The following is a 15,755-nucleotide window of genomic DNA, read 5'->3' as shown; positions in this document are numbered from 1 at the left end:
ATTTTAAGTTTCATTAGGTCCCATTTGTTTATTTTTGTTTTTATTTCCATTTCTCTAGGAGGTGGATCAAAAAGGCTCTTGCTGTGATTTATGTCATAGAGTGTTCTGCCTGTGTTTTCCTCTAAGAGTTTGATAGTATCTGGACTTACATTTGGGTCATTTTGAGTTTATTTTGAGTTTATTTTTGTGTATGGTATTAGGGAGGGTTCTAATTTCATTCTTTTACTTGTAGCTGTCCAATTTTCTCAGCACCACTTATTGAAGAGGCTGTCTTTTCTCCATTGTATATTCTTGCCTCCTTTATCAAAAATAAGGTGACCATATGTACATGGGTTTATCTCTGGGTTTTCCAGCCTGTTCCATTGATCTATATTTCTGTTTTGGGGCCAGTACAATACTGTCTTGATTACTGTGGATTTGTAGTATAGCCTGAAGTCAGGGAGCCTGATTCCTCCAGCTCCATTTTTCTTTCTCAAGATTGCTTTGGCTATTAGGGGTCTTTTGTGTTTCCATACACATTGTGAAATTTTTTGTTCTAGTTCTGTGAAAAATGCCAGTGGTAGTTTGATAGGGACTGCATTGAATCTGCAGATTGCTTTGGGTAGTGTAGTCATTTTCACAGTGTTGATTCTTCCAATCCAAGAACATGGTATTTCTCTCCATCTGTTTGTATCATCATTATTTTCTTTCATCAGTGCCTTATAGTTTTCTGCATACAGGTCTTTTGTCTCCTTAGGTAGGTTTATTCCTAGGTATTTAATTCTTTTTGTTGCAGTGGTAAATGGGAGTGTTTCCTTAATTTCTCTTTCAGATTTTTCATCATTAGTGTATAGGAATGCAAGAGATTTCTGTGCATTAATTTTGCATCCTGCTACTTTACCAAATTCATTGATTAGCTCTAGGCATTTTTTGGTAGCATCTTTTTGATTCTCTATGTGTAATACCATGTCATCCGCAAACAATGACAGCTTTACTTCTTCTTTTCCTATTTGGATTCTTTTGATTTCTTTTTCTTCTCTGATTGCTGTGGCTAAAACTTCCAAAACTATGTTGAATAATAGTGGTGAGAGTAGACAACCTTGACCTGTTCCTGATCTGAGGAAATGGTTTCTGTTTTTCACCACTGAGAACGATGTGTGCTCTGGTTTTGTCATATATGGCCTTTATTATGTTGAGGTAAGTTTCCTCTGTGCCTACTTTCTGGAGGGTTTTTATCATAAACCAGTGTTGAACTTTGTTGCCAGCTTTTTCTGCATCTATTGCGGTGATCATACGGTTTTTCTCCTTCAGTTTGCTAATATGGTGTATCACATTGATTGGTTTGCGTATATTGAAGAATCCTTGCATTCCTAGGATAAACCCCAGTTGATCGTGGTGTATGATCCTTTTACTGTGCTGTTGGATTTGGTTTGCTAGTATTTTGTTGAGGATTTTTGCGTCTGTTCATCAGTGATAATTGACCTGTAGTATTCTTCGTGACATCTTTGTTTGGTTTTCATATCAGGGTGATGGTGGCCTCATAGAATGAGTTTTGGAGTTTCCTCCCTCTGCTATATTTTGGAATAGTTTCAGAAGGTTAGGTGTTAGCTCTTCTCTAAATGTTTGATAGAATTTGCCTGTGAAGCCATCTGGTCCTGGGCGTGAGTTTGTTGGAAGATTTTTAATCACAGTTTCCATTTCAGTGCTTGCGATTGGTCTGTTTATATTTTCTATTTCTTCCTGGTTCAGTCTCAGAAGGTTGTGCTTTTCTAAGAATTTGTCCATTTCTTCCAGGTTGTCCATTTTATTGGCGTAGAGTTGCTTCTAGTAATGTCTCATGATCCTTTGTAGTAATATCTCATGATCCTCAGCAGTGTCAGTTGTTACTTCTCCTTTTTCATTTCTAATTCTATTGATTTGAGTGTTCCCCCTTTTTCCTTGAGGGGTCTGGCTAATCGTTTATCAATTTTGTTTATCTTCTCAAAGAACCAGCTTTTAGTTTTATTGATCTTTGCTATTGTTTCCTTCATTTCTTTTTCATTTATTTCTGATCTGATATTTATGATTTCTTTCCTTCTGCTATTTGTGGTTTTTTTGTTCTTCTTTCTCTAATAGCTTTAGGTTTAGGTTGTTTTTTGAGATGTTTCTTTATTTTATTTTATTTATTTATATTTTGCGGTATGTGGGCCTCTCACTGTTGTGGTCTCTCCTGTTGTGGGGCACAGGCTCTGGACGTGCAGGCTCAGCAGCCATGGCTCACAGGCCCAGCCACTCCACGGCATGTGGGGTCTTCCCAGACCGGGGCACGAACCCATGTCCCCTGCATCCGCAGGTGGAGTCTCAACCACTGCACCACCAGGGAAGCCCTGTTTCTTGTTTCTTGAGGTAGGATTGTATTGCTGTAAACTTCCCTCTTAGAACTGCTTTTGCTGCATTCCATAGATCATTCTGTTTTCATTGTCACTTGTTTGTAGGTAATTTTTGATTTCCTCTTTGCTTTCTTCAGTGATCTCTTGGTTATTTAGCAGTGTATTCTTTAGCCTCCATGGGTTTGTATTTTTCAGATTTTTTCTTGTAATTGACCTCTAGTCTGATAGCCTTGTGGTCAGAAAAGATACTTGATACAATTTCAGTTTTCTTAAATTTACCAAGGCTTGATTTGTGATCCAAGATATGATCCATCCTGGAGAACGTTTCATGGGCACTTGAGAAAAAATTGTATTCTGTTGTTTTTGGATGGAATGTCCTCTAAATACCATTTAAGTCCATCTTGTTTAATATGTCATTTAAAGATTGTGTTTCTTTATTTTCATTTTGGATCATCTGTCCATTGGTGAAAGATGGGTGTTAATATCTCTTACAATAATTGTGTCACTGTCGATTTCCCCTTTTATGGCTGTTAGCATTTGCCTTATGTGTTGAGGTGCTCCTATGTTGGGTGCATAAATGTTTACAGTTGTTATATCTTCTTTTTGGATGGATCCCTTGATAATTATGAGTGTCCTTCTTTGCCTCTTGCAATAGTCTTTATTTTATTTTATTTATTTATTTATTTTGCAGTACACAGGCCTCTCACTGTTGTGGCCTCTACTGTTGAGGAGCACAGGCTCCAGATGCGCAGACTCAGTGGCCATGGCTCACAGGCCCAGCTGCTCCGCGGCATGTGGGATCTTCCCGGACCGGGGCACGAACCCACGTCCCCTGCGTCAGCAGGCGGACTCTCAACCACTGTGCCACCAGGGAAGCCCCAGTAGTCTTTATTTTAACGTCTGTTTTGTTTAATATGAGAATTGCTACTCCAGCTTTCTTTTGGTTTCCATTTGCATGGAATATCTTTTTCCATCCCCTCACTTTCAGTCTGTACGTGTCCGTCAGTCTCTTGTAGACAGCATATATACGGGTCTTTTTTTTGTATCCACTCAGCCAGTCTATGTTTTTTGGTTGGAGCATTTAGTCCATTTACATTTAAGGTAGTTATCGATATGTATGTTCCTATTCCCATTTTCTAAATTGTTTTGGGTTTGTTATTGTAGGTCTTTTCCTCTCTTGTGTTTCCTGCCTAGAGAAGTTCCTTTAGCATTTGTTGTAAAGCTGGTTTGGTGGTGCTGAATTCTCTTAACTTTTGCTTGTGTGTAAAGCTTTTAATTTCTCTGTTGAATCTGAATGAGATCTATGCTGGGTAGAGTAATCTTGGTTTTAGGTTTTTCCCTTTCATCACTTTAAATATGTCCTGCCACTCCCTTCTGGCTTGCAGAGTTTCTGCTGAAAGATCACCTGTTAACCTTATGGGGATTCCCTTGTATGTTATTTGTTGTTTTTCCCTTGCTGTTTTAATATTTTTTCTTTGTATTTAATTTTTGATCGATTGATTAATATATGTATTGGTGTGCTTCTCCTTGGATTTATCCTGTATGGGACTCTGCGCTTCCTGGACTTGATTGACTATTTCCTTTTCCAGTTTAGGGAAGTTTTCAACTATAATCTCTTCAAATATTTTCTCATTCCCTTTTTCTCTTCTTCTTCTAGGACCCCTATAATTCACATGTTGGTACGTTTATTATTGTCCCACAGGCGTCTGAGACTCTCCTCAATTCTTTTCATTCTTTTTCCTTTATTCTGCTCTGTGGTAGTTATTTCCACTATTTTATCTTCCAGGTCACTTATCTGTTCTTCTGCATCATCTATTCTGCTATTGATTCCTTCTAGAGAATTTTTAATTTCATTTATTGTATTGTTCATCATTGTTTGTTTGCTCTTTAGTTCTTCTACGTCCTTGTTAAACGTTTCTTGTATTTTCTCTATTCTATTTCGAAGATTTTGGATCATCTTTACTATAATTACTCTGTATTTTTTTTCAGGTAGACTATTTCCTCTTCATTTGATTGGTCTGGTGGATTTTTACCTTGTTCCTTCATCTTCTGTGTGTTTTTCTGTCCTCTCATTTTTCTTAACTTACTGTGTTTGGGGTCTCCTTTTCACAGGCTTCAGGTTCGTAGTTCCCATTGTTTTTGGTGTCTGCCCCCAGTGGCTAAGGTTGGTTCAGTGGGTTGTGTAGGCTTCCTTGTGGAGGGGACTGGTGCCTGTGTTCTGATGGATGAGGCTGGATCTTGTCTTTCTGTTGAGCAGGACTGTGTCTGGTAATGTTTTGGGTTGTGTGACCTTATTATGATTTTAGGCAGACTCTCTGCTAATGGGTGGGGTTGTGTTCATGTCTTGCTAGTTGTTTGGCCTATGGTGTCTAGCACTGTAGCTTGCTGGTCATTGAGTGGAGCTGGGTCTTAGCACTGAGCTGGAGATCTCTGGGAGAGCTTTCGCTGTTTGATATTGCATGGAGCTGAGAGGTCTCTGGTGGACCAGTGTCCTGAACTCGGCTCTCCCACCTCAGAGGCACATGCCTCATACCTGGCTGGAGCACCAAGACCCTGTCAGCCACACAGCTCAGAAGAAAATGGAGAAAAAAAGAAAGAAAGAAAATTAAAATAAAGTTATTAAAATTTTAAAAATTATTAAAAGTAAAAAAATTAGAAAGTAATAAAAATGATAAAGAAAGAAGATAGCAACCAAACCAAAAAACATATCCACCAATGATAACACACACTAGAAACTATACTAAAAACAAAACAAACAAAAAAAACCAGACAGACAGAACCCAAGGACAAATGGTAAAAGCAAAGCTATACAGACTAACTCACACAAAGAAGCATACACATACACACTCAGAAAAATTGAAAAAGAAAAAACAAAAAAATATATATATTTTTTTAAAAAAGGAAGAGAACAGCCCAATCAGCAAACAAATCTACCAATGATAATAAACTCTAAATACTAAACTAAGATAAACATAAAACCAGAAACAAATTATTTGCAGAAAGCACACCCCAAGTCTACAGTTGCTCCCGAAGTCCACCACCTCAATCCTGGGATGATTCATTGTCTATTCAGGTATTCCATAGATGCAGGGTACATCAAGTTGATTGTGGAGATTTATCCACTGCTCCTGAGGCTGCTGGGAGGAATTTCCCTTTCTCTTCTTTGTTCGCACAGCTCCTGGGGATCAGCTTTGGATTTGGCCCTGCCTCTGTGTGTAGGTCACCTGAGGGTGTCTGTTCCCTGCCCAGACAGGACAGGGTTAAAGGAGCAGCTGATTAGGGGACTCTGGCTCACTCAGGCCGGGGGGAGGGAGGGGTATGGAATCCAGGGAAAGCCTGTGGTGGCAGAGGCTGCTGTGACATTGCAACTGCCTGAAGTGTGCCATGTGTTCTCCCGGGGAAGTTGTCCCTGGATCACGGACCCTGGCAGTGGTGGGCTGCACAGGCTCCTGCGAAGGGAGGTGTGGTTAGTGACCTGTGCTTGCACACAGGGTTCTTGGTGGCGGCAGCAGCAGCCTTAGTTTTTCATGCCCGTCTCTGGTTTCCGCACTGATAGCCACAGCTCGTGCCCATCTCTGGAGCTCATTTAGGCGGTGCTCTGAATCCCCTCACCTCACACACCCTGAAACTGTGGTCTCTTGCCTCTTAGGCAGTTCCAGACTTTTCCCCAGACTCACTCCCAGCTAGCTGTGGCACACTAGCCCCCTTCAGGGTGTGTTCACACAGCCAACCCCAGTTATCCTCCTGGGGTCTGACCTCCAAAGCTGGAGCCTCAGCTCCCAGCCGCCCCCCACCCCGGTGGGCGAGCAGACAAGCCTCTCATGCTGGTGAGTGCTAGTTGGCACCAATTCTCTGTGTGGGAATCTCTGTGCTTTGCCTTCTGCACCCCTGTTGCTGTGCCCCTCCATGGCTCCAAAGCTTCCCCCCTGCCCACTCCCTATCTCCGTCAGTGAAGGGGCTTCCTAGTGTGTGTAAACTTTTCCTCCTTTACAGCTCCCTCCCCAAGGTGCAGGTCCTGTCCCTATTCTTTTGTCTCTGTTTTTTCTTTTTTCTTTTGCCCTACCCAGGTACGTGGGGAGTTTCTTGCCTTTTGGGAAGTCTGAGGTCTTCTGTCAGCATTCAGTAGGTGTTCTGTAGGAGTTGTTCCACATGTAGATGTATTTCTGATGTATTTGTGGGGAAGATGAGGATCTCCACGTCTTACTCTTCTGCCATCTTAAAGTTCTCTCTCTAGGTATTTTTTGATTTTCTCTTTGATTTCTTTGGTGATTGGTTGTTTAGTAACATAGTAACATATTGTTTAGCCTCCATGAGTTTGTTTTTTACAGTTCTTTTCTTGTACTTGGTTTCTAGTCTCCTAGCATTGTGGTTGGAAATGATGCTTGATATGATTTCAGTGTTCTTAAATTTCCTGAGGTTTGCTTTGTGGCCCAGCATATGATCTACCCTGGAGAATGTTCCACGTGCACTTGAAAGAATGTGTATTTTGCTGCTTCCAGATGGAATGCTCTATAAATATCAATTAAGTCCATCTGGTCTAATGTGTCACTTAAGGCCTGTGTTTCCTTACTGATCTTCTGTCTGGATGATCTATCCATTGATGCAAGTGGGGTGCTAAAATCCCCTACTACTTTAGTGTTACTGTCAATATCTCCTTTTATGGTTACTAGCATTTGCCTTACGTATTGAAGTGCTCCTGTGTAGGGTGCATATATATTTATAATTGTTACATCTTCTTCTTGGGTTGATCCATTATGAAGTAGTGTCCGTCTTTGTCTCTTGCAACAGCCTTTATTTTGAAGTCTGTTTCGTCTGATATGAGCATTGCTACTCCAGCTTTCCTTTGATTTCCATTTGCATTGAGTACCTTTTTCCATCCCTTCACTTTTAGTCTGTATGTGTTCCTAGATCTGAAGTGGGTCTCTTGTAGATAGCATATATACAAGTCTTGTTTTTGTATCCATTCAGCCAGTCTGTGTCTTTTGGTTGCAGCATTTAATCCATTTACAGTTAAGATAATTATTGATACGTATATTCTTACTGCCATTTTGTTAATTGTTAGGATTTGTTTTTGTAGGTCATTTTTCTTCCCTTTCTCTTTTGTTCTCTTGTGATTTGATGATTAACTTTAGAGTTGTGTTTGGCTTGCTTTTTCTTTTTTGCATGTGTATTTATTGTAGATTTTTGGTTTGTGGTTACCACGAGGTTTTTTTTTTTTTTTTTTTACGGTATGCGGGCCTCTCACTGTTGTGGCCTCTCCCGTTGCGGAGCACAGGCTCGGGACGCGCAGGCTCAGCAGCCATGGCTCACGGGCCCAGCCGCTCCGCGGCATGTCGGATCTTCCCGGACCGGGGTACGAACCTGCGTCCCCTGCATCGGCAGGCGGACTCTCAACCACTGCGCCACCAGGGAAGCCCTACCACGAGGTTTTGATATAGAAGTCTATACCTATATACACGATTGTTTTAAGTTGCTGGTCTCTCAATTTCAGATGAATTTCCAATAGCCTGCATTTTTAATTTCCTCAACAATTTCTAGTTTTGATATATTTGTTTGTGAATGAGTTCCTACCTTTATGTTTGCCTTTACTGGTGAGCTTTCTCATTTGTAGTTTTCTTGTTTCTAGTTGTGTCCTTTTCTCTTCCGCCTAGAGAAATTCCTTTAGCATTTGTTTCAAAGCTGGTTTGGTGGTGCTGAATTCTCTTAGCTTTTGCTTGTCTGTAAAGCTTTTGATTTCTCCATTAAATGCGAATAAGAGCCTTGCTGGGTAAAGTATTCTTGTTTGTAGGTTTTTCCCTTTCGTCACTTTAAATATATCATGCCACTCCCATCTGGCTTGCAGAGTTTCTGCTGAGAAATCAACTGATAACTGTATGGGGATTCTGTTGTATATTATTTGTTGCTTTTCCCTTGTGCTTTTTAATATTTTTTGTCTTAATTTTTGTCAGTTTGATTAATATGTGTCTTGGTGTCTTTCTTCTTGGGTTTATCCTGCATGGGACTCTCTGTGCTTCCTGGACTTGAGTGTTTCCTTTCCCATGTTAGGGAAGTTTTCAGCTATTATCTCTTCAAATGTTTTCTCAGGCCCTTTCTCTCTCTTCTTCTCCATGCAAATGTTGGTGCACTTAATGTTCTCCCAGAGATGTCTTAGACTGTCCTCATTTCTTTTCATTCATTTTTCTTTATTCTCTTATGCAGCAGTGATTTCCAGCAGTCTGTCTTCCAGCTCACTTATTCATTCTTCTGCCTCACTTATTCTGCTGTTGATTCCTTCTAGTGTGTTTTTCATTTCAGTTATTGTATTGTTCATCTCTGTTTGTTCTTTAGTTCTTTTGGGTCTTTGTTGAACATTTCTTGAATCTCCTTGATCTGTGTTTCCATTCTTTTTACAAGATCTTGGATCATCTTTACTATCATTACTCTAAATTCTTTTTCAGGCAGATTGCCTATCTCCACTTCACTTAGTTGTTCTTCTGGGATTTTATCTTGGTCCTTTATCTGGAATATACTTCTTTGCTGCCCCATTTTATCTAGCTTTCCGTGTTTGTGGTCTCTGTTTCTCAGGCTGCAGGTTTGTAGTCTGGTGTCTGCCCCTTCGTGGGTGAAGTTGGTCCAGGGGCTTGTGAAGGCTTCATGGTGGGAGAGACTGGCGCCTGCCTACTGATGGGTGGAGCTGGGTCCTGTCCCTCTGGTGGGCAGGGCCGTGTCAAGGGGTGTGTTTAGAAGTAGCTGTGTGCTCAGGATGACTTTAGGCAGCCTGTCTGCTCATGGGTTGGGCTGTATCCCACCCTGTTGGTTGTTTGGCCTGAGGCATTCCAGCACTGGAGCCTGCAGGCTGTTGGGTGGGGCCAGGTCTTGGTGCCACATTGGTGAACTCCAGGAGAGCTCACACTGATGGACATTCATTGGGGCCTCTGCCACCAGTGTCCTTGCCCACACAGTGAACTATAGCCAACCCTTTCTCCCCCAGAGACCCTCCAAGACCCACATGTATGTCTGTTCCAGGCTCCTATGGAGTCACTGCTTTGCCCTGGTCCCAGTGTCCCCCTCCAAGAGTGGAGTCTCTGTTTCCCCCAATCCTGTGGAGCTCCTGCACTCAAACCCTGCTGCCCTTCAAAGCCACATGTTCTGGGGGCTCCTCCTCCCAATACCAGACCCCCAGGCTGGGGAGCCTGATTTGGGGCTCAGAACTCCTATTCCTGTGAGAGAACCTCTGTGGTATCATTATTTTCGTCTGTGGGTCACCTACCTGGCAGGTATGGGATTTGATTATATTGTGAAAACACCTCTCCTACCGTCTCTTTGTGGCTTCTTCTTTGTCTTTGGATGTAGAATATCTTTTTTGGTAGGTTACCGTCTCTTTTGTCGATGGTTGTTCAGGAGTTGTGACTTTGGTGTTTTCATGAGAGGAGGTGAGCTCGAGTCCTTCTACTCCACCATCTTGTCTCCTCCCTTCACCTGAGCAAGTGGCCAGAGGTGCAAGTTAAGGCATCATAGTGGATGGACACCACTGTTGACATGTGGGCAGAGCTTTGTGGCCAGTGGGAAGCGGTTTATGGTAAAAGATGCTTAGGCAAGGCTGTGGGAAGGGGTGTGAGCTCCCTTGCCCTCTCTGAGCCTCCATGTGTTCACCAACCTGGAAGATCCTATCTTCATTTTCTTTTGTTAGATGAGATAAAGACTTTCCTTGAGAGTATGTCCACACCTCTGACAAAAAGGCATCTTCAGTCTATTAGTAAATTCTGACCTAAATTCATTAGTTAAAATAAGGATAAGTACTTAGTATTCAGGACCCATCTCTGACTAAAGATTAATTTCATAATCTAAAAATATTTAAAATAACAAGTGACTACTTCAGATAATTCTTCAAAGGGCATATGGAAAGAGAGGAATACATAATCCTCAGAAAACAGTGCCTTCCAGATTGATTTACAGTTGAGTCCTAAGGAGCAGTGGGCCCTTCAGAGCTAGACAAAAATGCCATGAGTGGGATCAAAATTAGTTCAGGACACTGATAGGTCAACAACATGAGAAAAGAATTTTTTTTTAAAGCATTTTGCCCTTTTTTAAGGCAGTGTCTTAGTTTTCTGCCTTTGCTCACCTATGGATGATGGACACAAGTCTGTATAGAATGGAGCCTGAGCTCTTGGAGCAGTGAGTATTTCTGAAGGAGTCAAGGTTTGTGCACTCAGCATGTGTTCACCAACCACCTAGGATATGCCACTTATTTTAGGGGTCAGTTCCATACCCATCCCCCGAGTCCTGCAGCTTTCCCCCCATACTTCTCTACATTTGCAAAGTGGTGTTGGCTTAACAGAGTGTGTTCTATGGAACTCAGATACTTGAGAAAGAAAAGCTTCTCTTGCAGAATAGTTTGGGAAGTGCTGAATACTCTCTCCACTCCGTGCAGATTTACAACATACATTAATCAAAAGAGAACTTGGTGGAAATTGCAGTAGGCAGCAGAGTTTCTCTGTCTGGGTCTGCTACCAACTAGCTGTGTGGTTAGGGCAAGTCCGTACAGCTTCAGAGGGCTTGGCTGGCTTATCTCTAACACATGAGCACTTTCTCAGCCACCTTAACAACTGCCTCCTGACATGGCCTCAGACTGTGGGAATCTGGAGCAGACATTTCTGGCTGTCCTCCCAGATCCATTTCTTCCTTCCTCCTCTTTAATTCCTATTTTGCTCAGCTATCTACCCTCTGCCGTGCACCGCACATGCCTCAGGGGACAGAGATCTCCCTTCAGCTGTACTAAAGCCAAGGGTAACCACATCTTCCTTGGCTTCCTTTGTGATTTGCTGGGAGCCTGGGTGAAGACTTTTACTTCCTGGCATGTGTCCAGTAGTATCCCTCTGTCTCTTCCCCGGATGTTGGCTGGGACATATGGGATAGCTGTGCCATCTCCTTACCAGAGGACGTGGGGGAGCTGGAGCCAAAAGAACAGCAGAGAACGGAGCTAGAACCACCGAGTTAAGTCCACCCTGAATCCCACTCTCCCTCTGGACTTCTAGTTGTGTGAGCCGCATATTTATTTATGCCAATTTGATTGGGCCTCTCTGTTATTTGTAGTTGAAGTCATCCGGATGGATACATCACTCTCTAAAAGGTACTCTCCTTGGGGACCCTCAACAACCTAGACAGAGTCTGTCTCCAGGACCTGCTTGCCCCTGTTGCTTATCCTCCTTTAGAGAATATTTGAGTTGGATCTGGTCTTTCGTCTCTGCTCAGCCTCTGTGGACAGGCTCCATTGCCCTTGGCTTTGTGTTGGTCCTGCTGCGGACACAGCCATGACTTGCAGGGAGTCTAGTCAGTGGTCAGAACCCTGGACATCCTGCTTGGCTAGAAGAGGTACAGGTTTCCTGCAGGTCCCACTTGTCCAGGCCTCCCAGGACCATCCCCAACAGGGCAGCTCTGCCAAGCCACGGTGTCCTCCAGTTGCTCCTAGCCCCTTCACTGGGACCAATTTTCATAGACCAAAAAAGTACAGATACGGAGGTTTAGGAGTTGCATGGTGGATGCTCTCAGTAAAGCCTCTACAGCCTTATACTGAGGCCCTGCATTATTGTTTGTAAAGATGATGCCCTTAGACTACCAGTATCAGAATCACCAGATTCATGACCAGATAGATGCTTGTTCAAAATGCAGGTTCCCAGACTCCTTGAATAGTATTCTTGGGATTGAGCTGTGAAAGCCCTATTTTTCACAGCCAACACTCTGAGTAACTCACATTCTGGATTACCCCCTAGATAGCTCAGCTCCTAGCCTCAGCATCTGATAAAAGAGGCCAAGGCAATGAGGGAGGGGGATGGGGGAGGAGACAGAACTATGAAGGCCAAAGGAGAAGTGGGAGGTGTGATAGGAAGATGCTAGACTGTTTCGGGGGCACAGCCGTGGAGCTATGCCTAAAGGCAGACTGAAATTACGACAGCCATTTTCTCTCCAGTTTCTACAACTTTCACCTTTGTGTATCCACTATTCACCCTTGTCCTCTGGCATGCTTTGTCCCCTGACATATCCAGCATCACAGTGAAACCCTCCACAAATCAAAGAGTCAGTGACCAAGATCTAGGTGAAAAATAAAATGTCCAAGATCCAAAGGTCAGAGCAAAGTTTCATAAGATGGCAATTGACGTCACAAAAATCGTGCATTAGAGCTAGTAATTTCTTACCTGTGAGATATTTCCCAGTTCCTAAGTCCGTGCCGGTTCATACTGCTTATTTCACGCTTTGCACAGCTTTATAAGTTTTCTCCCAGTGAGAAAGGGAAACTGACCCACCTCCTTCCCTTTTCTTATGAGATGTATTTTACACAGTGACTGACACAGCAGAATGCAGACTGTATGGAAAACAATACCTGTAATTTCTGGCTGCTAACTTCACTCAGAGTTGGATTTGGGGAGGGTTTAGACACAGCAAGGAAAAGATGTGTTCTGTACCTTTTTTTTTTTTTCTTTTTCAGAAAGTGATGGATGGGAATTCCGTTTATTCTAGAATGTAGATCTATTCAAAATGGACTTTTGACAGGTCATTCCCTCACACACTCCTCATATTCATAGCTAATCCCCTTGTCTCTTTTATAAGAACAAACCTACATACCCTCATGCCCTCACTACTCCAGTTTTCAATGGACATTTTGACAAAGTACTTTTCATCATCTTGCTCATTAGGAGCAAATGAAATTAATCTGAGGTCTGGAACACTTGGCCATTCTAAGTCACTATGCAGTGGACTAAAAAAATCCACGCAATGGACTCTGATTAGATTTTTGGATTCTAGTTTTAAAACAATTACATTGGAGACATCACACAGAGTCCATTTATAATGCAGAGGGCTTTCAAGGTCAGGTGTTAAAAGTTTGGGCCTTCTGATCAGTAAGTCACCCCCATCTCTCATTCTCTAGTTTAGTGGCTCCCAAAATGGCTATGTATCAGAATCACTTGAGGAATTTATAAAAATACAGATTTTCTGACTCGGCCCCAACAAAAAGAATCTGACTTTCTGGATTTGGGGCCTGGGAGTCTGATTTTCTTTTCTTTCTTTTTTTTTTTTAAATATAAGTTCCCTGAGTGATTTTCATGCAGCCACCAAGGACCCGTTTACAGAAGACGTTTAGGAAGCACTTCTCTGGTCCAGTGGTTCTTGAACTTGTGTATGCATCAGAAGCACCTGGAAACTTTATTAAAACACAGATTGAACCCTCAGAATTTCTGATTCAGTGGGCCTAGAATGGAGGCTGAGCATTTGCATTTCTAGCAAGTTCCCAGGTGATGCTGGCACTGCTGGTCCGGAGACCACAATGAGAACCACAGCTCCAACCCAGGTTACTTGTGAGCATATTTATTATTCATTAGCACTTCTATTATGTGGCCGAAGACTGGGCTTCAGAAAAAGGAATAAACCTCTCAGGTCAAGGGTGACACACCCGGCTGAGCATCATATCATCTGGGAGCTTTTTCTTTAACATTTAATTATTGGGGTTAGGCTTGGGCTTCCATCCCAGATCTACTGAGTCAGTGTCTCCAGGATGCCCTGGGAATCTGTATTGTTTTGAAGTTACCCAGAAGATTCTGATTACAGGGACTTGAAAACATTGCCTTAGATGAGCCACACTTATGAGTTCATGAATAACTTCTACTAAAAAATTGTTGTTTATCTGAAATTCCAATTTAATGGGGCATCCCATGCTCTTAAATGTTTGTAAATCTGGCACCCCTACTCACTCAGCTGCCTTTGCAGGAGTTTGTTTCCTCTGTGTGTTCTCTCTTTTGCTCAGCATCGCCCTATCTTAAATGCTCAGTGGACTGGTGTTAAGGTAAGGAGGGCAATCCATGAAAACAAAATGTGTGGGGTGAAGAAGAGAAAATTAAGATGTTTCCTCAAGAAAGGAAAAAAAAGGAAAGATCATTAATCTAGAAAGCAGAAACAAAATCAGAAAAATATACTGGCTGCTAATGGTTTTTTAACCAATTCGTCAACTACACAGACGAATAAAAATACACCCACCAAAGATGCTATTAAAATGTTCCAACTGAAGCCATATATAATTAATTTCAAACAAGCATAAATGATAAAAACTCAAATACTTCAAGGTGCTGAGTGAAAGGCAGGATAAATTTACATCAGGCTTCAAAACGGATGCTTCCAGGTGAGTCGGGGGTTTCAGCCAGAGACAGGGAGGTAACGATGTCTGCTTCCTCCCTGTTGTACTGGAAGCTAAAGAGCCTTAGGATGAGACTCTCTCAGTGTGTCAAGGATGAGAAGAAACAGACGGTTCGGCACCTTACAACAGCACGTAACTACTGAGAGGCTGAATCAAAGGAGTGGAACAAACAATCAAAACGAAGAAACATTCATGGATGCATCTAAGGAAAGTGATCTGGCAAAAACCACTGCAGAGGCTGAGGAACCCCCGTGAGCACCACGGTCCCTGTAAAGCAAGCAGCTTTCTCCCAATGCACTTCTGCCATTTCAGAGGTTAGGGGTCGGCACACTTTTCCTGTAGAAGGCAAAATAGTAAATCTTTTAGATTTCGTAGGCCAGATGCTCTTTGCTGCATCTACTCATCCTCGGTGTTGTAGCAGGAAAGAAGCTTGTAGACAATAGGTAAACGAATAGGCACGGCTGTGTTCCAATAAAACTGTGTTCACAGAAATAGGTAGTTGCTATAGAGTGAGCATCTGTCTCCCCCAAATTCATGTGTTGGAGCCTAAATCCCAGATGTGGTGGTATTTGGATGTGGGCCCTCTGGGAGATGGCTAGGTCATGCAGGTGGAGCCTCCTGAATGCGATTAGTACCCTTACGCTCACTCTGCACTCTGCCTTGAGAGGATATGAGAAAACCAGTCTGCAAACCTGGAAGAGGGCTCTCACCAGACAGTAGATCTGCTGGCACCTTGATCTTGCATTTCGCAGTCTCCAGAACTGTGAGGATGACATGTTTTAGTTTAAGCCACCTGGTCAACAGCCTATTTGCTACAGCAGACTGAGAGCAGTGAGATGTATTTGTCCCATGGCCCATAGTTTGCCAACCCCCATCGTAGATGAGCCCGTGTGGCAAGGACAGCATCATTAGTGGATTCTATGGAGCACTCAGTATTCTAATGGTAGATGCTCAACTCAAAAAAAACTAGACAATTCATTAACTCCTCACTATACATACAAGGGCAGAGTGTTTAAAGGTCACCCCAAAGTGTAAAGGCAGGAAATTAGGATTCTGGGGCTGTGTTATAAGAAGGAAAGAGAAGACAAGGGGACCAGACATTTTAGCATGTGTTTAGAAATGTTCTCTTAGTGGCCCTGACATTCAGAGGCAAGTTGACTGGGAGAGGGACACTGGTGCCAGTTTCTCTGTCTTTAAGCTGCTACTTTTGGGGGTCCATCACATGATAAGGTATCCTCTTCCTT

This window comes from Phocoena phocoena, chromosome 7, assembly GCF_963924675.1.
Source record: "Phocoena phocoena chromosome 7, mPhoPho1.1, whole genome shotgun sequence".
Taxonomy (NCBI): Eukaryota; Metazoa; Chordata; class Mammalia; order Artiodactyla; family Phocoenidae; genus Phocoena; species Phocoena phocoena.
The sequence above is the reverse complement of the archived record's forward strand: the minus strand, read 5'-3'. Positions refer to the sequence as shown.